General features: G+C 41.3%; 1 long non-coding RNA gene across 1 annotated transcript; it reads right to left on the reverse strand.

Annotated features, from left to right (window-relative positions):
• Positions 1 to 20508: 20508 nt before the first annotated feature.
• LOC143818392 (uncharacterized) lies at positions 20509 to 21640 on the reverse strand. Its single transcript, XR_013224510.1, has 4 exons — positions 21579 to 21640; positions 21025 to 21085; positions 20843 to 20928; positions 20509 to 20576 (listed from the first exon to the last, which is right to left on the reverse strand). It is a non-coding gene; the product is annotated as an uncharacterized LOC143818392 (long non-coding RNA).
• Between the last annotated feature and the right edge of the window lie 2845 nt (positions 21641 to 24485).

The following is a 24485-nucleotide window of genomic DNA, read 5'->3' on the forward strand; positions in this document are numbered from 1 at the left end:
TGGAGATAATTAGAGATGATCGAATCTTCTGAAAATCAAATTCTCCAGGTTCAGCAAATTTTTCCCAATTGCTCTGAAAAAACTTGTATAACACTCTCAGGACTGTATCACAGCCTTTCTGAGCTTTATTGCAAACACGTTTTTATTAATATTAAAGTCACCTCCACATATCTGGCTAGGAGTAAACACTGCTATTCTGTCAGAGACATTCTGTACTGTATAATCAGAGTTTTTACTTTTTCTCCATATTTTTATTGCTAAATAATTTCACCCCTAAATGATTGCTGGGCTGCATTCCCTGCCTCGGCTTTTATACAGGCTATGACTGTGCTATAGTATGGTATGTGCTATATATACTACATGATGTGATGTGATAGGCCATGGGACCCTTGTCTGGCTGATGAAATCTTCTGCAATGTGTAACAGTGGTAGGCATTAAATCGTGATTTTTTTGAATATGCAACAGGTTTCCTAAAGTTCAACATGGTGATCAAAGTGCTCATCTCTAGAGGTAACTGATTTCCTAATATATTACTAATCAGCTATTTGCCATGTTAACAATGCCATTTAATTTGATATTTCCACTTATCTTTGCTTGTTAGGAAGGTGCAAATGTTGGGAATATAGAGACAAAGCGTTTAGTCCTTGGATGAAGCCCATTAGTCTACATCAGTAAGCCTTACGTTTTCTAGTGAGAAATACACATTTCTGTACAAATAAAAATCATCCATCTCCTGTAATATCCCAGATCCCTCACACGATTCCTATTACAGAAATGAACTCTGTTCTGTAATGGTGATAATCTTTCTTTCCTCTAATAGCAGTTAAAGGGAAACGTGTGACATTAATGTCCTTGACTCTAGCAGGTTGGTTTATTATACACATGTAGCAGAGCTGGATTTGTCATGTAACTGTCTCCGTGGTGCATCACAATAACACGCTGTGATAATGCAGCAAATATAATGCAGTCCTATGTCGAAGCTCAAATAACACATAGTAAGGGATAAAATAATCTCCGCTCTGCTACATCCTCAGAAGTTCTCTATTCATTAATTAGCATGTAGTTCATTAATTAGCATTTCTACCATGGGCTTTTATATTTTATCCCTCTTTATGCCATTAAGTATTGCTATACTTATACAACTAAGGTTGTTTTATAGCATTCCTGTTGACAGCTGGCTAATAATCTACTGTCGAATCAAGGTTTGGTGTAACTAATTATCACCACGGCATACACGCATTAGCTCACCATGATAAACTTCCACTGCTTTTCCTTTGCCCTATTCGCCATATGTTCCTTATTTTAAAGTAACATCTGACAAGGAAAGTAATGCGGCTTGTTGACTTCAAGCAAATCATGGTTGGTACACTCCCAACAGTATTGGCAGCATAGAAAAGCAAATGTTACTGCTAACCGCCCTTAATATACAGTGTGTGGAGAAGAAAGGTACTTATGTAAGGATTAGATAGATAGATAGATAGATAGATAGATAGATAGATAGATAGATAGATAGATAGATAGATAGATAGATAGATACATACAGTGGCATGTAAAAGTGAAAGAACTGTTAAGCAAGTTGAAAAATAAATGATCTCTAAAAGGCCTAACGTTAAAGGTGACACATTTCCTTTATATTTTAGGAAAAAAATATATATATTGTCAATTTTTACATTCTAAAAATTACAAAAAGCAAAATGGGTTGATGCAAATGTTTGGGTGCCCTTGGAAGTGCTCAGATAACTTTGACCAAGATTTCAGACCTTAATTAGTCTGCTAGGGTTACGGCTTGTTCACTATCATAATTAAGAAAGGCCAGGTGATGCAAATTTCCATGATTTACAAAAACCCAGCCTCCTCTAACCTTGTGCAACAAACAGCAGCCATGGGTTCTTCTAAGTAACTGCCTAGGACTTTGAAAATGAAAATGGTGGAGGCCCACAAAGCAGGAGAAGGCTATAAGAAGACAGCAAAGAGTTTTCATGTTTCCCTTTCCTCAGTTTAAAAGTAAATTAAGAAATGGCACTTAACAGGATCAATGGAGTCAAGATAAGGTCTGGAAAACCAAGCACAATTTTAGTGAGAACTATTCATAGGATTGCTAGAGAGGCAAATCAAAACTCCCTCTTGACTGCAAATGACCTTCAGAAAGATTTAGCAGACTCTAGAGTTGGGGTACATTGTTCTGCTTTTCAGACACACTTCCACAAATATGGTGTTGGGGAAGAGTCATCAGACAAAAACCTCTTGTGCATCCTCACCATAAAATTTAGAGTCAGAATTATGGAAAACAACATCTAAACAAACCTGAAGTATTTTGGAAACAAGTCCTGTGGAGCAATGAGGTTAAAATAGAACTCTATGGCCACAATAATCAATTGTATGGATGAAGCAAAAAAATGCACAGAATTTCAGGAAAAGAACATCTCGCCAACAATTAAGTATGGGGATGGTGCAATCATGCTTTGGGGTTGTGTTGCAGCCAATGGCATGGGTAGTATTTTACAGGTGGATTCAATTAAATTTGAATGGATGATGATCCTAAACACACATCAAAATCCACAATAGACTATAATAATAATAATCTTTATTTATATAGCGCCAACATATTTCGCAGCGCTTTACAGTTTAACAGTTTCAAACACAACAGTCATAGGTAACAACGTTAACAATACAATAATTAAAGTGAAATAAGACGACCCTGCTTGTGAGAGCTTGCAATCTACAATGAGGTGGGGGAGATACAAAGTACAGGTGCGTATTTACAATGATGTATTTACAATGATGGTCCAGCCATCTTCAGGGGGTGGGGGGTAGATGGAGATAGTGAATGGGCTACACACACACGAACATAAAATGACTTTGATTAGTGAGCGTGATAGGCCGCTCTGAACAACTGTGGTTTGAGCGAGTGCCTAAAACTATGCAAATTGTGGATGGTCCTAATATCTTGGGGTAGAGCATTCCAGAGGATTGGCGCGGCACGGGAGAAGTCTTGAAGTCGGGAGTGGGAGGTACAGATTAGTGCAGAGGTTAGTCGAAAGTCATTTGCAGAGCGCAGGCCGATAGCCAGAAATGAGGGAGGAGATGTAAGAGGGTGCTGCACTGTGGAGAGCTTTGTGGGTGAGAACAAGTACTTTGAATTGTATCCTGTAATGAATGGGCAGCCAGTGTAACGACTGGCGAAGAGCGGACGCGTCCGAGTAACGATTAGCGAGATGGACGACCCTGGCTGCTGCATTAAGGATAGACTGAAGAGGGGAAAGTCGAGTGAGGGGGAGGCCAATTAATAGAGCATTGCAGTAGTCCAGGCGGAAGTGGATCAGGGCGACAGTGAGGGTTTTTGTTGTTTCCATGGCGAGAAAAGGGCAGATTCTAGAGATGTTCTTTAGGTGTAAGCAGCACGAGCGGGCAAGAGATTGTATATGGGAGGTGAAGGAGAGATCGGAGTCAAACATAACACCCAGACAGCGCGCCTGCTGCTGGGGTGTTATTATGGTGCCACCCACGGAGAGGGAAATGTCAGATTTAAGGAGGTTAGTAGACGGCGGGAGCAGAAGAAGTTCAGTTTTGGAGAGGCTGAGTTTCAGATAGAGAGCGAACATGATGTTGGAGACTGCAGACAGTCAGTGGCATTCTGTAGTACAGGGGGGGTAAGGTCAGGGGATGACATGTATAGTTGTGTGTCATCAGCATAAAAATGGTACTGAAAGCCAAATCTGCTGATGGTCTGTCCAATTGGGGCTCTGTAGAGGGAGAAGAGAAGAGGGCCAAGGACTGAGCCCTGAGGTACCCCAACAGTGAGAGGAAGAGGAGATGAAGTGGAGCCAGAGAACAGAACACTGAAGGAGCAGTCAGAAAGATAGGAGGAGAACCAGGAGAGAGCAGTGTCCTTAATGCCTAGTGACTGGTGCCTAGACAGTAGGAGATGGTGGTCAACAGTGTCAAAAGCTGCAGAGAGGTCGAGAAGAATGAGCAGAGAGTGGTCACCGTTACATTTTGCTGTCAGAAGGTCATTGGTTACCTTGATGAGTGCAGTTTCTGTCGAATGTAGCGGGCGGAAACCAGACTGTGAAGGGTCTAGGAGGGAATGAGTGGAGAGGTAACGGGTAAGGCGGGAGTAGACCAGGAGCTCCAAGAGTTTAGAGATGAAGGAGAGATTGGAGACCGGTCTGTAGTTATTTGTGCAGGATGGGTCGAGGGTGGGTTTCTTTAGTAATGGAGTAATGATAGAGTGTTTGAAGGCTGCTGCCACTAATAACAGCGAGAGCAGGAGTGGCTGATGGAGGTATGCATCAGCCGGTGCCTGCGCTCTAAATACATATTTTAAAAAACGGCAAAATATGGCGTGGGTTCCCCTGTATTTTTGATAACCAGCCAGGCAAAACTGACAGCTGCAGGCTGCAACCCACGGCTATCAGTGTTATCAATAATAGTGGGGTTATCACACTGTTTTTTTAAAAATGGCATGGGATCCCCACCATTTTTGACAACCAGACAACCTAAAGCAGACATCTGGGGACTAGTGTTCTCAGGCTGGTAAGGGGCCTAAAAATAGCAGCCCCCAGCCACCCAGAAAAGGCGCATCTATTAGATGCTCAAATTCTGGTGCTTTGCCTGGCTCTTTCCACTTGACCTGTAGCGGTGGCAAGTGGGGTTCATATTTGTGGGGTTGATGTCAAATTTGTATTGTCCGGTAATATTAAGCCCACAGCTTAGTAATGGAGAGGTATCTATAAGACACGTATACATTACTAATCCTATAGTTATATTGTAAATAAACGCACAGCAAGTATAAAGTCTTTTATTTGAAGTAAAAAAAAATACTTTTCCTTTTTTATTTAAAAATAACAAACACAGTTATACTCACCTAACACCCATTCCATTGAAGCCAACATCTCCTGTAATAAAACTAAAATAAAAAACAACAATAGCCCACACTATAATCCATCTCTGGCAGATAAATAGTTTCCAACCTGGACGGTGCCAAGATGCGACCGTCCAGGCTGAGAACCACTGGTGAATGAGCTGCAGCATCAGTGAGCAGTGGTTTTACCTCCGTTCAGAGACAGTATTTGCCGTGATGTCATGGACATGACAGCACGGCAAACACCGGGTGTTTTGGGCGTCGATCCCGAACAGTAACACGGACTTCCTACAGAAGTCCGTATTCGGAGTCTGTGCCCTAACAGTAGGTGTTCGGTATGCCATCTCTATTTACAAGCTGTGATACTTTCAAAAGGGGGTGCTACTAGGTACTAACCATGCAGGGTGCCCAAACCTTTCCATCTGACCATTTTCCTCTGTAAAAGATGAAAATATATATTTACATTTGCCTAAAATACAAAGGAAATTTGTCATCTTTAACTTTAGATAGATGAGAGAAAGAAAACAAAGCAGCACGAAAACAAAGCAGCACAAATCCAAAGAAATTTCAAATTCCATATCCAAAAAGATGACAGTACTCCATATCAGCTTTAAATAAAATATGAAAAATTCAGACTTTAATTCTCCTATATAAAATGCAGCATTTTGGCCCTTTGTGTAAAAGCCGTACTCAAACCTTTGCCTCTCTAGGCCCATTAGACATTAGACTGACCTCAGCTAAACCCAATGAAATGGGTGGCATTGGCTGATAGTCTAATGTGTATTGGGGGCTCCAGACTCTTCCCCGTCACATGATCCGTGCCGATACAGCATGTCGAATTTCTGACAGCTGAGCCTTTCATTCTCTGGGAGAAAAGCCTATGCCGAGTCCAGCAGCAGTTCTCTCATAAAGACCCCAGAAACGATTAGATAAGCCAAGCCCTGTATGTATGGGGGAGTCGGAGAGATAGCTGTTGGGTGAATGATAGCTAGATATAGTAGATAAAATAACAAATGGATAGAGATGTCAAATTAGAAAGATAAGGGATTGATAGATTATAAATTGATAGATAGATTCATAGAAAGATAGATTTGCGAGAAATCTTAGTTCTTTATTATCTTGTTTTCTTCTGAACGTTCCTCACAGTTTACTGTGTCATTTGTAATGTCTTATGCGCTGGGAAATGTCAGCATCTGCTTCTCAGCCCATATAAAATGTACTCAAACATTCTGCACCTTGGAAAGCTATGGGCACCCATCATTATACTTTTATTGCCGCATTTAAGACCAGAGATATTAGATTGTGAACGCCACTGAGAACAGAGATTGGTGGGAGTGATGACAGTTTCTGTGCAGCACTGCAGTGTATGTTGGTGCTACGTCAGTGACGAGGGGTAAATATAGCTCGAAGAGAATGAAGGGATGCGCTACTACAGTTTTCCGTCACTTCTGTTTTATATTCTAGAAGGGGAATTGCTTGAAATAAACATATACTGTAATATATAGGGGGCAATTATTAAGCTGCCTTCATGGGTAATGGAAAGTGTCACAGTTCATAAGAACAATGAAGGCAGAATCTAAGAAGTTGTTACTTCCAATTTCTAAAAGTACAATCTTATATTCAAATCGTAATGTAATGTGTATGTGGAATTTGCTGCATCTCCTTTAGAAGCAATGTGTTACATTATAAAATGTGACAAGATGTGATCTGCTCGGCTGTATCACTGTTCTAGCAACTGCTAAATGTATATTAATGTTTTCCATTGATGAAACCGACCTTTGTAGTGGAAGTGATCCTTCTAGCATGGCTTTTCCTTATGCATATCCTTTATTTTTTGTGAAAGATTAACAGAGAGTCACCGTGCTGTCTGTTTTCAAATCTATCATGCAGATGAGCTGTTAAAGCTACAGAAGAGCTGACTGCAGGCACTACTGTGCATACCAATGCAATCACTACACCGCCAAGAAAGCGTTTCTGGGGGAAGACTGCCACCATCTGGCACGAGAAATCCTCCCAAATTCCTTCACATGAAAAAATTCACATTACTAGACATATAGAAGGATATATAGATGGATGGATGGAAGGAATGATGGATAAAGTAAGGAATAAACGTAAAAATCTATATATAAGTAGATCCAAGTCAAGCAATTCAGCACAATAGATGGTAAAAATAAGAAGATAGGGAAAAGGACAAATAGACAGACAGACAGAGAAAAGTACGACTTGTCATGGCTGGTGGGCACACCACACATGAATTTGCTAATTTCTACATTATTATTGTTATAATTATTATTAGAATTCTTTTTATGAGTATACTCTATATAAAAATAATGCAGTTTAGATTTCACATAGTCCATGTTTGCCTACACCTTATCTTTAGTTCTGGGTGATAGGGGGAAGTATCCAAGGGAACTTCCAGGGTAGACACCTGTAGTCTGGGGGTGGTGCATGCACTGGTCTATCTGCCAGGTCAAATAGCATGCAATGGTCAAATAGGGGATGTTCTCCAGCACCAAACAGAGGAAGGTAAAAGTTAGGCTTTAATCACATAGAATAAAAAAGATACTAGAATGTGCACATATATATAAAAAAAAAAAACCACAGTGCTTATGCGTTTCGGGTAGAAAAACACAGAATTAATGATTAACCGTTTTCTACCTGAAACATATAAGTATTATGTTTTTTTTTTTAATATGTGCACATTCTGCCAATTTTTTAATCTTACTTGATTAAAGGCTACGTTTTAACAACTTTCCTTTGGTGCGGAGTCGAACATCCATGTTCTCTATGAATTATTGTGAATTTATTATTGTGAAATGACTGCATTTTTAGGATCTTAGTTTATTAGGTACAAAAGCTGTAGCTGTACATCAGAACTAGAGTCGGGGGTTTCTCAGTTTCTCAGGATCAATGTTATATCATGTATGTAAAGTGGGAAGCTATAAGAAATGAAAATCTGTGATAAGTGCAGTACAGGGACACAAATATTGACCCTTAAATTAAATTGCTGGTATAAATCCAGTATAATAGTGTATTAAAGCGAATCTGTCACTCCTGAGCCGTCTATATGGCCTTTCAGGAAGCTGATTAAAATGATACATTGATATATGCTATCTGATGTCTTATTACAGAGGTACACATTTTTCTGCATGAGAGTCTGCCTCAAGGCTGATTTTATATAGAAGGTAGAGTTACAAGTGCGATATGTAATGGCCGCTCTCTGCTTTCCTGATCTCTCCATAGAGCTGTGTGTGGTTATAACTGACACATCTGCAGGTTCCTCTCAGCTTCAGCTTGAAGCTCACAGGCAGAGAGGGTTGCAATAATGTTGCAATACAGCAGAGCTCAGAGAGCTGCAAAAATGTGTTTGTAGGAAGACAAAGTTCAGTTCTGCTGTTCTGTGTTAGTTACATGTCTCACACTGGTAGTTCTCCCATTTACCTAAAATGAGATCTGGAGGCAGATTCTCATGCAGATCTGTGTCCTGCCCAAAGCCTGGGACAGCTCATCATTTATATATAAGAAAAATGTGTATTTTTATGGAATAAAACATGAGATTGCAGATATCAAAGTAACATTTTTATTCAGCTACCTATGACCTACACGCCTATGTAGGTGGCTTATGAAAGGTTGATCCTACTGACAGGCTCCCATAATGGAGACATTTTAGTATTATGTCTAAACTTTACCAAGCTGCCAACAGGACCATAGAAAAATCAAAGCAACCCGCTCATTTTTCCCTGTTGCATGATCCCACAGGACTCGGTAATATGGTGGCAAAATCTCTTACGAATGGCGCATGTGTAAGATCTCTATTTATCTTATTCCATGGAACCATCGATATTGTCTGTAGGAATTCTTCTTGTTACATTTTGTAGTATATACTGTCACAGCTGAAAATGTTGACACCCTTGAAATTGATCCAGAAAATAAAGTATTTATCCCAGAAATTATGCATTTACACATGTTTTGTTACACACAAGTTTATTTCCTTTGTGTGTATTGGAGTAATACAAGAAACTGACAAAACAAGGCAATAATTTCACACTTAAACCCTAAAATGAACCAAACAAAATTGTTGGCACCCTCAACTTAATATTTAGTTGCACATCTTTAGAAATAAATAAGTGCAATCAATAATTTCCTATAACCATCAACAAGATTCTTAAATCTCTCATCTGGAATTTTGGACCACTCTTCTTTTCCAACTGCTCCAGGTCTCTCATATTTAAATTATGCCTTCTCCCAACAGCAATTTTAAGGTCTCACTACAGGTGTTCAATGGGATTTAGATTTGGATTCACTGCTGGCCACTTCAGAACTCTCCAGTGCTTTGTTTCCATCCATTTCTGGGTGCTTCTTGAAGTATGTTTGGAGTCATTGTCCTGCTGGAAGACCCATGACTTAGGACGCAAACACAGCTTTCTGACATTGGGCACTACATTGCAACTCAAAATCCTTTGGTAATCTTCAGGTTTCATGATGCCTTGCACATATTTAAGGCACACAGTGCCAGAGGCAGCAAAACAACCCTAAAACATATTTGAACCTCCACCATATTTGACTGTAGGTACTTTGTTCTTTTCTTTGTATGACCTCATCACATTTTCGGTAAACAGTAGAATGATGTACTTTACCAAGAAGCTCTATCTTGGTCTCATCTGTTCACAAGATACTTTTTTAGAAGGATTTTAGCTTACTCACATTCATTTTGGCAAACTGCTGTCTATCTTTTTTATGTCTCTGTGTCAGCAGTGGGATCATCCTAGGTATCCTGCCATATCATTTTATTTCATTCAAATATTAACAAATAGTTTGTGCTGACACTGATGCACCCTGAGCCTGCAGGACAGCTTGAAATTCTTTGGAACTTGATTGGGGCTGCTTATCCACCATCCGGACTATCCAATGTCGCAGCCTTTCATCAATTTTTCTCTGCTGTCCACATCCAAGGAGATTAGCTAAAGTGCCATGGGTTGTAAACACTTTGATTATGTTGCGCACCATGGACAAAGGAACATCAAGATCTCTGGAGATGGACTTGTAACCTTCAGATTGTCAACATTTTTTAAACAATTTTGGTTCTCAAGTCCTCAGACAGTTCTTTTCTCCTCTTTCTGTTCTCCATGTTTAGTGTGGCACACACAGACAGACAATTCATAAATTGAGTCAACTTCTCCCCTTTTTATCTGGTTTCGGGTGTGATTTTCATATTGCTCACACCTGTTACTTGCCACAGATGAGTTAGAATAAGCATCACATTCTTGAAACAAAATTGTTTACACCCATTTTTGGAAAGGTGCTAACAATTTTGTCTGGCCCATTTTGGGAATTTTGTGTGAAATTCTGTCCAATTTTCCTTTTTTCTCTGTCTCTTGTGTTGACCAGTATACACACAAAATAAATAAGCATGTTTATAACAAAACATGTAATTGCAATAATGTTTGGGAGAAATACTTCATTTTCTGGAACAATTTAAATGGTGCCAACACTTTCAGCCACGATGATATGTATGTTATTACTCTTCTCCCCCTTCATGTTTGCACTAGTTGGTAAATATTGCAAGCTGATTGACGGCTATGAGTTGTTAATCAGTCACAGTACATGCAGGGTTATTTTATGCTGTAAGGACATGTCTGAAAAGCCTCAGTGGCAACGCACTTGTCCTTGGTAATGGGTTCTACTGTAATTTTCAAATAAAGCCAGAAGTTTTATTACATATGGGGATCCTGGAGCTCTGTTATTGATCGCGGTTTTATACATTGGTTTTCTGCATACATTAAATTACTGATGTAAATGGAAGCATGTTTACAGCATGGTTTACAAGCCATAGAACATCATTGCAGCTGTGAAATTGTCAAAATCTGCTGACAAGTTCCATTTAAGGACACTTTAAAATAATAATAATGTTTTGTGCAATATAATGGCACATAATTAAGAACCCTTCTTACAAGTCTTTCAATGGAGTCAGCAGCATCCAGCTATACCTCTGACTTATTTCATATACGTGCCAAGACATAACTAATGCAAGCCACAGAATACTATGCATTACTTATGCATGCTGTCATGTCAACAGCCAAGCAAACATTCATTATTTGTCCAGTAATGTTGCTGATTCCTATTTCACTTATTGACATTTATTTCCCTCAACCATAAACTAACTTTCATGGAAAATTCAATGAAATGTTCTTGTTCATTCATTTGAAGGCAATTGTTCAATCTGCAGCATGTAGCCAAGATATTGGATGAATAAGAAAATGCACTTTTGCATTATATTTATTTGTATTATTTTTCTTTTTGACCTAATCTTCGCTTAATTCACTAGTAAATGGGTTTCCACATCTTATTAAATAGGTAAAACTTAAAAGTAATTGTAAAAACAAACAATGTTGCAATTTACATCTTATTTAAAACCTCCATTCTCAAGAACAGTGAGATTTTTAATTCTACAGTTTCCTACTCATTGCCTAGAGTACCGGCCACCTCTGCAGTCTATAAGGGTATGTTCCCACGGTCAGTAAACGCTGCGGGTTTGACACTGTGTACAGCCGCAGCATCAAACCTGCAGTGTCCAGATGTTACAGCATAGTGTATGGGATTTCATGAAATCCCGTCTCTACTATACGTGTAATTGCGCCCGCGGCTTCCCTGCGGAAACGGACATGCGTCGCATCTTTCCAGACTGCAGCATGTCTATTTATGTTGCGGAGACGCTCAGTCTCCACAAGATAAACATCACCTGTCCAATGTATAGAGCGTGGTGATCCCGCACGGTTCAATGAACACATGCAGAATCACCTGCTTTCAAAAGCCGGCAGCGCTTTGGATCCATTGGACATGTGCTGCATCCAAAGCGCTGCCTAATACTGACCGTGGGGACGTAGCCTTAAAGGTGGCTGGTTTCCTAGAGAAGGAGCAGTGCTTGAATGCTCTATGCTAGATCCTGCAATCTCTGATCTGAAGATGGCTGGATCCTGCCAGCTTCAAGAAACACTCCCAACAAATCTTATATTCTCTTGATATATTGCAATAATCATATTATATAGTCCTTGGTACTTGCAATTGCACATTTTGCCTTTCTACCCATTTAATTCTTCTCTTTTCCTTTAGTTTATGACATCACGTAAATAAAAACTGACTAGCAGACTTCTAAGCTCTATGTGGAAACAGGAGGTCTCTTTTCCCTGCATGAGTCATTATTAGAACTGCAATTTTACTTCACTGAAAAGTCCCTGGCAGTCCAGCTGCAACTCATCTTCAACTTCTGACCCAGCTGCTCCCGCCTTCCTTGCTTTCAGCGCTTTTCCTTGATCCCTTTTGTGAGTGACATAGTATTGTAGTTCTAATGCTGACTCATGCAGTGAAAACAGGCTTTCAGTTTCTACATAGAGCTTAGAAGGATTCAGCTAGCCAGTTTTTGATCACAAAATGTCATAGACCTAATGGAAAACAGAAGAATTAACTGGGAGAAAGGCAAAATGAGCAATTGTAAGTACATGTGCTATATAATATGATGATTAAAATATATTAAGAGGATAACAATATTGATAGGAGTGGTTCTTTAAGTGTCCCTGTGTGCATTGTGAAGATGTAAAACTGCCTCTGCTTTCAGCATGGTAAAGGACACAGTTCGGACCAGCAGCACAGCCATTCTGCTGGTCCAAACTGTCACTCCAGGTTTGGAATAACCCCCGACCAGTAGGAAGCCAGGAGGTAGAGGAATAGTGCTCTCCAAACTAAAGATGACACAGCCTCCAGCAGATTACCCAACTGTCTCTTCACCTAAGCTGCAGCATCTTATGCTTGACTAAGATGGAGGAGAAGGTAACTGCGAAATAAACTTGAATTTGGATCTCCGTTGGCATATGAGCAATGAGCAGGACATCACTGCCATCAGCGTATTCTGTAAGTTCTACTGTATAATTGCTCCAACTTGTCAATTACTGTCCCTGTTTATAAGTTGTATCTCTATTAGACATCAGAAAAATGCTTTTTTACTTCAATTGGAGAGCAGTGTAGGTATACTCTTTGATATTATTATTATTATTTATTTATATAGCACCATTAATTCCATGGTGCTGTACATGAGAAAGGGGTTACATACAGGGTTATAGCTATCATTTACAGTAAACAGGTTTACAGTGACACACTGGTACAGAGGGGAGAGAACCCTGTCCTTGCGGACATACATTCTATGGGATAGTGGGGAAGATACAGAAGGTAGGGGTGGGCGGCGGTGGTGAGACGGCAGCTCGGTTATTGTAGGCTGTAGGCTTTCCTGAAGAGATGGCTTTTCAGGTTCCGTCTGAAGGATCCGAGGGTGGTGGATAATCGGACGTGTTGAGGCATGGAATTCCAGAGGATGGGGGATATTCGGGAGAAATCTTGGAGGCGATTGTGTGAGGAACGAATAAGTGCGGAGGAGAGTAGGAGGTCTTGAGATGAACGAAGATTACGTGAAGGAAGATATTGGGAGATTAGTTCAGAGATATAGGGAGGGGATAGGTTGTGGATGGCTTTGTAGATCAGTGTTAGTAGTTTGAACTGGATTCGTTGGGGGATTGGGAGCCAGTGGAGGGATTTGCAGAGGGGATAAGCAGGGGAGTAGCGAGGAGAGAGGTGGATTAGGCGGGCAGCAGAGTTGAGGACAGACTGGAGTGGTGCAAGAGAGTTAGCGGGGAGGCCACAGAGGAGGGTGTTGCAGTAATCGAGGCGGGAGATGATGAGAGCATGTACAAGAGTTTTGGTAGATTGTGGGCTGAGGAAGGGACGGATTCTGGCAATATTTTTGAGTTGGAGGCGACAGGAGGTGGCAAGAGCTTGGATGTGAGGTTTGAAGGACAGGGCAGAGTCAAGAGTTACCCCGAGGCAGCGGATTTCAGGAGCGGGAGAGAGCGTGATGCCGTTTACCATAATAGATAGATTGGGTAGGTGGGATACGTGAGGTGGGGGAAAGATGATGAGTTCGGTTTTGTCTACATTGAGTTTTAGGAAGCGAGAGGTGAAGAAGGAGGATATGGCTGACAGACACTTCGGGATTCTGGACAGCAGGGAGGTGACATCTGGTACGCTATGATATAGCGGAGGTCGCTATTTTAGAAGAACTTGTGATCTCTTATCTACAGTATGTATAGGTGATACCATCATTAGAATCCAGCCTGTGATAATAATGAGAGGACTTCTGACCTGCTGTACTGTATATAGCATAAACAAGAAAGATTTGCCTACTGTGAGGGCTCCGGGACTATTGGGATAGCTGCAAAATGTTTAAAAAAAAATAGTAAGAATATGTTTAATATCGAAGCCTAATTGATAGGATTTATACACCAAGCTATTCTCTGATGATAAGTTCCATTTAAATCTTTCTATTGTCTCAGAATAACGCATAAAAAGAATTGACATTTGGTTATCGCTCGCAGTTATAATACTGTATTTATTAATAGATTAAACAGAACATCATGAATTGCTTCTCCCCTACACCGGTACTGTCCTCTATTGCCTTCAGTTCTCCACATTACTGCACCTCAACCCTGTGAAGGAGGGAAGAGTGTTATCGAGGAAGCTGATATTTTCCATGCATCCTCTCTCTGTAAAAGATAAAATATAATCATTTCTTCAAAGTACATTTTCAGCTTTTTGAGCCAGTGTGGCGCTCAATGGATATAAATAACTGGCAATGTATAGTGCCAGCTTCTCTGACAGCCGCGCTGCACACAAGCATTCTTTCTGTAAGAGACCGCAGGGTGTAAGAAGAGGAAAGGAAATGAAATCTTCAACAGAGCGTAGCAACCTGTGAATATTAGAACTAACATACCCAATAAGATTTGTGACATGACCATAGCACTGCTCTATTTTTGACATGAAACCTGATTGAAAAAAGTCATTTTACCATGCATATGTAGTCATAAGTAATTGTTAATATGACAAATGACACGTGTCACATTTCACTACCATCATGATACCATGCACTATTCTTTGGAATGAAGATCGAAACCACCTAAATGTTCCTAAGTGAGCCCAGATTTTCCATTTTCAAATCTCAAAAAACATAAGTAAAACACCTGGACCCTGGATAAGCAAACATTTACAGATGTCCAGCATGGCTATTATGGGCTGCATGTGCAAACCTTGCTGTATAACCTACTGCCCAGAGTTTCAACAGCAACGTTCAGTTTGACGTTCAAGTTCCCTTTAAAGGAGTTGTCCAGCTTTGAGGCAAAAGTCTGCAGTTTCTCTATGTGTCACAAGCGCTCCTCACTGGGAGGATTCTCCGATGCTGCCGCCGTGAGCAGCAGGTGCATGATGGCAAGTATGTCACATGCAGACTAGATGGGCATGGTCTCACTCAATACAATTGAATTGAGCGAAGCCGGAAGCAGTCTAGTCAGAATATGGCCGGAAGTGTGCAAATCGCCACCGAAGATTCTTCATTGTGCGCAGTGTGCGTGATGCAAGGGTTCACAAGTCTGTAGTCACAAAATGTGACTTCTAGCTCCAGTGTGTTGTGTCAGATCCTGTCACACAACATCCATCAGCAAACAAAATGTAGTCTGTAAGCCCCTACAGAATATTGCAGTCATGCAAACTGCATGCTGCCTCTTAATGACACAATAGAAACTTAGCCAGGACCTTGATATAGTAACACGAATGGTAATTTGTCTAAGGCTATGTCTTAAATACGGGTAACAGTGAAATAAAGTATTACTAGTGTATAGTGAGTGCAAGTTGTAGGTACACCTGAGATCTGATGCCATAGAGAGCCCAAAAGACAGTGCAACACACTAAGCTAATAGGGGTGACACAATTGAGCACATAATTTCCATACTATTATGCCACTGCGTGCAATAATTATTCTGCCTGTATCATGGAAAAGTCTAACGAAATCAGCCAAGATATCAGGAAGAGAATTGTGGACTTGCACAAGTCTGGCTCATCCTTTGGTACAATTTCAAGATACCTGAAGGTGCCTCATTCATCTGTACAAACAATTATATGCAAGTACAAACAAGATGGGAATGTCCAGCCATCATACCGCTCAGGAAGGAGACGGGTTCTGTGTCCCAGAGATTAACACGCTTTGGTCCAACATGTGCATGTCAATCCAAGGACAAAAGCAAAAGATCTTGTGAAGATGATGACGGAAGCTGGTAAGATGTGTCAATATTCACAGTGAAAAAAGTACTGTATCAAGATGATCTGAAAGTCCACTCTGCCAGGAAGAAGCGATTACTCCAAAAGAAACATAAAAAAGCCAGATTAATGTTTGCAAATGCACACAGGAACAAAGGCCTTAATTTTTGGAGACATGTCCTGTGGTCTGATGAAACTAAATTGAACTTTTTGGGCATAATGACCATGATTATGCTTGGAGGAAAAAGGGAGAAGCTTGGAAGCCTAAGAACACCATCCCAACTGTGAAACACGAGGGTGGCAGCATCATGCTGTGGGGTTGTTTTGCTGCAGGAGGGACTGGTGCACTTAACAAAATAGATGGCATCATGAGAAAAGATTATGTGGCCATACTGAAGCAACATCTCAAGACATCAGATAGGAAGTTTAAGCTTGGGCGGAAATGGGTCTTCCAAACGGACAATGACCCAAAGAATACTGCCAAAATAGCAACAAAGTGGCTTAAGGATAACAAAGTCAATGTTTAGGAGTGGCCATCACAAAGCCCTGATCTCAATCCTATTGAAAATTTATGGGCAAAGCTGAAGAGGCAGATGCGAGCAAGGCAACCTACAAACCTGGATCAGTTACACCAGTTTTGTCAGGAGGAATGAGCCCAAATTCTGACCAACTATTGTGAGAAGCTTGTGGAAGGATATTCCAAACGTTTCACCCAAGTCATTCAGGTTAAAGGCAATGGGACCAAATATTAATGAAATGTATGTAAACTTTTAACTTTGCAGTAAGTAATAAAAATGCCTTAAAACATTCTCTCTCTCATTATTCTGGCATTTGGCAAATATTAATAATTATGGTAATCCTAATTGACCAAAAGCGAGAAAGGTTTATTCTGATTTCATGTCAGATTTTGGGAAAAACATGCATATGTCTCTTTTTATATAGTGTATGTAAACTTCTGGTTTCACTGTATGAAAGGGGACACATGGTTGTGGAGCGCCCCCAGTAGGGCTATGGGGTACTCGGTACCGGGTCCTTCGGTTCTCGGTGATGTCACGGTGGCTGACCCGGTCCGTGGCCCGAGGGACGTCCGTTGTAAATGGGGGAAAGGTCTTTAAAGGGATATGATCGTGACGCCACCTATGGTATTCGGTCAGGGTGACCGACGCTGCTTATGGGGTCTGCTGGGGTGATGTAATGGCAACTAGATGGTATACCTTCCCACAGGTGAAGTGTATCCCCAGGGCTTCCCAGAGTGTAGATTGTGGATGATGTGAGGTGCAGTGAAGAACGAGGACACAAGGTTGCAATCTCTTTACCTTTACTGAAGGCTTCAGCGTCCACAGTCCAGAGCACCAGATCACAGGGAGGCAGAGTCCAGCCGGTCTGAAGGCAAATCCAGAGTCCCTTTATCCAGGTGGAAATCAGTAGCCTTCCTCTAGCGCCTGGGCGTTGTAGTACCTCCCTGCTGAGCATCTCGGTAAGGTCCTCACAACTGATGTTGGTGTTCTAGATGTTATTTCTCTTTCTCTCTGTCCCCCTGATGGAATGGATAGGACAAACCCATATGACTGGTGGCCTGAGGCTTTTTACAGGGACTCTAGCACGCCCCGGCCCCCACAAGTTGCCACCGTGCCTCCTGGGTATGGGTCGGGCAACTAATATGGAATTAGCTGTCCTGCCGGTCTCTGGAGCAAAGCTTGGAGACGATACTCCCTCAGTGTTCCGGCAACCGGATCCTTCGCCTCAGAAGGAGGCAGCCTTTTACAGGGCAGAACTCCTTCTGGTTTCCTCTCCTTTTGCTATGACCTTATTTCTCACCCTCAGCAATACAATTCTCTTCTAATGTCTCTTTCTTAGGATGCCGCACGTCGGGCAGGCGCAGCTCCATGGCCTTCTGTCTAGGCCTCTGACAGGATCCCACCCCTGTCAGGGACCCACTCTGTCTGCAGCTCTTAGATGTTCTTCCTTCCCTCTCTGTCTGCCTGACAGGTGCTGCCTGGGTGAAGCCCAGTCAGCTTCTAACTTCCTATCCAGACCACCAGTTTTACCTAATTGTGAGGAGTGCCCTAGTAATAGGAGCGTAGCCCCCCCTGGTGGACTGGAGTGTGAAGTGTGTTGTGTGGTTTGTGATACCTGGTAAAGAGATCTCCTTTATTGCCTTCAGACGTAACATCACTCCCCCTGGTGGAAGAATGACATTACTGCAACGACCAGGACCATGGGGCGCTGCAGTTGCACAGTCTAATTTTTTAACAATTTTGTATAATCCATTATGTTTTTACAGTGGATCATGTTCTAGGACAGTTGTTTCATGCTCCGTATAAACATGAAATAGTGACCTAGAGTTAGTAATGCAATTCCAATGTCATATTTCATGCTTGCATGCTATAATGTTACAGATTGCAGCTTCATTTGTTAGTTGTTTCACACTCCTCCCATTTTCTCTTTCTGTTGGTATGATCATCAAGGTCACATTTGGTGTTTTCACTAGAAATAATATTTCTGGCACAACTTTGAAGCCCTTTTATCATCATCATTGAGAAGAATCATTTTACTCCATCAACATAGCCCACCTTACGTGTTTCATTCAACTGGATCCAAGATCTCCTGGAGGATATATCCATCAGCCACTGGGCAGCTGCCTTTCTTCATGCCTACATAGGAGTTGTGCCTGTCACAACTGCACCAAGTGAGTATAACCAGCACTTACCCACTTTCCCTCCATATAGTATCACCCTATTGTGCGCTCTGTTTCCCACTTCTACATTTATTTAGCGCCATGCATTTTGAATGCTCCATGTATTTCTTCATTTTAACTTTATTTACTCTTTAACTATTTTCAAAAAGAACTTGGCATATATTTGCAAATACCACTGCCCATATTCTTTCTTATACGCTGACCCCTTCCTCCACCTCACTACCACCTGAGGAAGCATTTGTGAAACGCAAATTGGAGAGTGAGGTGGAGATTACACAGCAATCTCCTGGGCATGGAGACTTCTGGTCAGTATTATTATTATTATTTTCATGCACTTTATCTTCTGTAATTCTATGGATTACATTTCAATTGTTGCTTTACTGAGAGCTCATTACATATTTATTTCTTTCTTACACAGCATGAATTGAACCCTATAGTACTGATTACTCTGCATGACGTGTTTTATTTGTCTCCATACCATATACATGTCATTACTTGGAACGCTACTCACTTGAGTGTTACATTATCATTTGCATGGACTTTTATTACTATAGCTTCTATATGCATTACCTATTGATGCCCTTATAGATTCTGTTTAGCCCTTCTATTTCTGAATATTGCCAAATGTCTATCCACCTTGGAACGTGACTGTTCCATGTATTTCCTCATTTTGACTTCTTGACTAATCGCTGACGGTATTAAAAAAAAACTTGTTGCTCAAAGGTTAATTGCAAATCCCTATTTTTTAATATTGTGTAATCCAAACAAACCTATGTTAATACCTTCTTCAGATTAACGGACTGTGCGCGAGTATATGGAAATAAGGCGACAATAAAGCGCCATGGAAAGGCAGAACTGCAGTAAGAGAAGGGCAGCCTACTTATGCACCTTTATCATCAGGATTGATTGGTCTAAAGAAGTAATCTATGACTGATTTACTTACTTCTTCTGGTTTGCCACATCTGATTGATCATCTGGTTCTGATCTACAGCTTCATCCAACTCTTGCGTCATCTTTGCGGTGTGCTGCCAACCCCATATACCATACCATAGGCTGACTACTGCTACTAACTAAACATTTATGAGTTGCATTTCTTGCCCTTCAAATAGTTACCAGCCTCTTCCTGTATCTCAATTCTGCCACAATCCAATCTTTTCTTCTTGGTCATAGGTTATAGCTCAAATTTTCTGTTAGCAAGGCCTTCTCTTCTCTTTTTAAGCATTCTTTGGTAATGTGGTTCTTCCTCTGTTCATGTCATTCCCAAAACTCTGATATTGCAGACCAATATATAAAAGGGTTTAAAGCTCAAAGATGAGGTAGGAAAGTGCACAGTGTGCCCATATTACAATCTAATAATCAAAATAACTTGGCACTCGGGAGAATGTTTGCAAGATGATTATTCCATTTTATTTGTGCATCCAGTTAAAGAATAAACGTTTTCGGTCCATACATCAGACCTTCATCAGAAATTCCTTATTATCAAACTGAAATACAGGCAAATCATAGAAAAAATGAGTAACAATAAATACAAGGTGCACTAAATAAATAACAATGGAAATGCAGTTATAATTTTCAGACCAAATCCAACATGTGACGAAAAGGATGTGCGCAAACGTGGCGGCTGGAGCGAATCTGGTTTCGTGATCCGTGAATTGTGCGTTCTTTCTATTGCCAGGTGCTGAAAAAGCTATATAGTTGTAGATAAAGGTTAAGGAAAAAAGCAGGTGGCATGGGAAACAAGGATTATGGCACAAGACGGTAGATACTGTAACATGACTCCATACATGATAGAGGACAATGCTGCCTTAAAGGATATTAGGTAGAGAAATTATCCGGGTGTTAGAAGAAGAAAGTGCTGTATGCTACAACAAATAAGTGAGAACCTATGAAAAAAGTGGAACAACATATGTTAAGCAATGCATTATTTAGTCATCCAGCTGTAAAGAGGATATACATATTAGTAATAAGTGTACGTGATACTGGAGTCAGGATTGTGATAAACGGCACAGGTAGATGGGACTAAAAGCAGAGGCAGATAGTATAAGAACCATGTGACCACCATGCGGTAAACACTACAAGACTAAGACCATACCACGGATTCTGAAAACCTGACAGGGCCCACATATTGAGGCAGATGTAGTAATATTACCTGGAAAAAACTGCACATAGGTGTATCAGTGCCAAATAGGCCTGCTTTGGGTGCCCCGGGACCAAATGGAGAGAGGCAAGAAACGCCTGTGGCATATAAGGAAAAGGTACATCCGTGTAAAAATCTCAATATAGGTACCAAGAAACATGAAGGATCATGATAATAGGTATAAACCCAGTTACCTCTGTATTCCTGAAGAGGCTGTGCTGGGTACTGGCGCCAAAACCGCCACTATGGATGGCGCTGGGAAAAGACACAGATTTGTCTGAATATTAGATATTATGCTTGCCAGTGGTGGGCCAGTGGTGGGCGCTATATCGTATGGATCAGAGGATTACCTTATAATGCCAGCTATGTGGCGAGGAGGCAGAGGTTCCCGGAGACCGCACTGCTATGGCGGTACTTCCGGGTATAAATGCCCTGTGTGACAGGGTCATGTGACCTGCTGCGTCATGCCGGTCATGTGACCGCGGCAAGAGACACTCTACTGCGCATGCGTGCCCAGCGCTGTAATGGAGCTAAGCAGCGGTTACTGCAGGGAATTGTCCTATAGAACAGCGCATGCGTTAGGGCCAGATCTTATATAGAGATCATGCAAATAGGATACTGCGGGCAAAGACTAACATGGTGGTTTCCATGAAGAAAAGGAAAGTATAGAGAAGTTGAAAATTATGAAAAATAGGATAGGCAAATGGTGGCACTAGAGTGGTTCAGAGTCAGTGCTCCTATGTCCTACCATCTACAGTGCCGATTACGATCGTCAGTGCCATGTGTGAGTCGTGCGACTAGCGATTCTGAAAACAAGAGAAAAGAATAATAAAATTAGACCAATACATACAGACAATTTAAAAGCATTTTTAAGAAAACTCTATACACATATTGCCATATTAAGGAGCTATGTTCATATTCTTAAGACTAGAGGAATGCTGCTACATCATAGTCCCTATTAAGTCCCTTGGGTTCTAGGGTCTGTAATGAAAAGATCCAGAATGCTTCCCGTTTTTTGAGTAAATTTATGCGATTCTGGCCTCTCCTCTGGGGATCTATCTGCTCTATTACCTGAAACCGGAGTTGGGAGATATTGTGATTTTTTTCAATGAAATGATGGGGGAGGGGTAAATGTGTCTTTTTGCATCGAATAGTCGATTTGTGTTGGGAAACTCTGTCCCGAACAGTTTGTGTGGTTTCCCCCACGTATGCTAGGCCGCAAGGACATTTAATGACATAAATGACGTGCGTAGACTCGCAAGTGTAAAAACCTTTGATAGGTAGGGCTTTACCCGTTTGGGGATGGAAAACTACAGGGCCCTTTTGAACATTACTGCACTGTAGGCAATTGAGGCATGGGAAGGTACCCTTTCTCTGCGTTTGGAGAAAGGTTTGTCTGGCCACAGTAGTTTCCGGGCCTATATCGGCTTTGATCAATCTATCTTTTAAATTTGTAGCACGTCTGAAGCAAGATAAAAATGGAGATTTAAACTCAGGGATAAGTGGATAGCTTTTGGACAAGATGTTCCAATGTCTCCTGATAGTGGATTGAACCAAGCCTGAGAATGGGTGAAAGGTTGTGACAAACGGAATTCTTTTAGTACCGATATTGGACCTCTTTTGTGATGTGTCTGATTTGGCCTTGGAAAGTATCTCTCGTGGATAGCCTCTGTTAGAGAATTTCCCTTCCATCTCTGTTAATCTGATTTTCTTTCTGCTGTTATCCGAGACAATCCGTTCTACCCTTTGAAATTGGGACTTGGGAATGGAGTTTTTTGTAGAGGGGGGGTGACAGCTACTGAAATGAAGTAGGCCATTACGGTCCGTTGGTTTAGTATATAGGTCAATGGCAAGAGACCCATCCCTCTCTTTGTATACCAAAGTGTCCAAAAAGCTAATTTGCTTGGTGTCATATTGTATGGTAAATTTCAGTTCTGGCCATATGTTATTTATATGGTTATCAAATGTCATGAGTGACTCCATAGGGCCATCCCATATGCAGAAGATGTCATCAATATATCTCCGCCAGATTTTACAGTGACTGATGAACAGAGGGTGGGAAAAAACGAAGTCATTTTCAAAGGCTGCCATGTAGGCAACCGCAAAAGGAGGCGCAACATTCGAGCCCATTGCTGTGCCCTGCTGTTGAACATAGAATGAGTCTTGGAACATGAAGTAATTTTCCTTCAATATCAGCTCTAGAAGGTCAGCACAAAAATGACGGATTTTAATGTCAGTCTTAGCTTCGCTCAGAAGCCTATCCGTGGCCTGTAACCCCTTCTCGTGGGTAATGGACGTATATAAACTGTTCACGTCCCAAGTGATCAGAAGACATGTTTGGGGTAGCGGGCCCAAAGACTTAATGATGCCAATGAAGTCATTGGTGTCTAGTAAGAAGGACTGTGTAGTCTTAACCAAAGGTGTAAGAATTTTTTCTAATACGATGGCCAATGGAGATAAGACCGAGTCTGTTAGAGAGACAATGGGCCGGCCTGGTGGTTTATTTAATCTCTTGTGTATCTTGGGTAAAATGTAGAAAATCGGGGTAATTGGATCTTTTTTAGTGAGAAAATCCCTCATTTTGCTATCAATGGTACCTGCTTGGAGATGTATCCCCAAGACTTGCTCAATTTTCTTTTCTATATGGTTTAAAGGATTACATGAAATCTTTTTGTAGACTGCCTGATCATTGAGTTGTCTGAACACTTCCTCTAAGTAATCCGATTTATCCATAATTACGGTGGCCCCACCCTTATCTGCAGGCTTCAAAATCAATGATTTATCAGATGATAACAGTTCAATAGAGAGTCTCTCAGGATATGTTAAATTAGTTTGAAAATGAAATTTTCCTTGCTCCACTTCTCGGTAGAACCGATGAATGTCCCTTTCGACCAGGGAGACAAATGTTTCCACAGGAGGACTATTTTTCGGAGGCATGTACGTACTGGGCAACCGTAATCCCAATTCTTGAAGTGCCAGTGATGGAGCATCAGCCTGCTGCGGGGTTGTCAGAGTGGATGGTTGCTCAGAGAAATGGACTCTTAATCTGATGTTCCGATAAAATCTCTGTAAGTCCATACTTAATTCGAATGTATTGAATTTATACATGGGGCAAAATGACAAGCCCTTTTGAAGTAAAGAGAGCTGATGTGTGTCCAGATTCTTGGAGGAGATGTTAATCACCAATGGTAGGTCCTTACCTGAGATCTGGTTGTCATCTGGTTTCTGGAGTCCCCGGCGGCATTGGCCCCCCCGCCTCGTTTTCCTTTTTGGCGGCTCCGACCGTTCCCTAAAAAAGAGTGAGATGTAGAGGTATATGATGTGCCAGATCGGCTGTCGGTGGAGCCGGAGGAGCTCTGAGAGCTGCGTCGTCGATTGAATTGGCGGGTGCCATGCCAGTGGTAGACACGGTTCTGGAGGTAATCCTCCGTATCTCTTAGAAACTTCGACCTCTTTTTCTTCTCCAGTTCCATCCTGTGTGTGCGTAACAGTTCTTGGTTCTTTGATTTGAGTTCCTGGAGCTCCTCCTGGGGCATGGTGCTGGCCAGTTGACTCTCGATGGCTACTATTTGAGACTTGACCGATTCCAGGTTCTTTTGCAGATAGGATAAAGTTAGTGTCATCAGATCCGCCGAGCATTTGTTCAGTATATGCT

This window comes from Ranitomeya variabilis, chromosome 3 (genome assembly GCF_051348905.1).
Source record: "Ranitomeya variabilis isolate aRanVar5 chromosome 3, aRanVar5.hap1, whole genome shotgun sequence".
Taxonomy (NCBI): Eukaryota; Metazoa; Chordata; class Amphibia; order Anura; family Dendrobatidae; genus Ranitomeya; species Ranitomeya variabilis.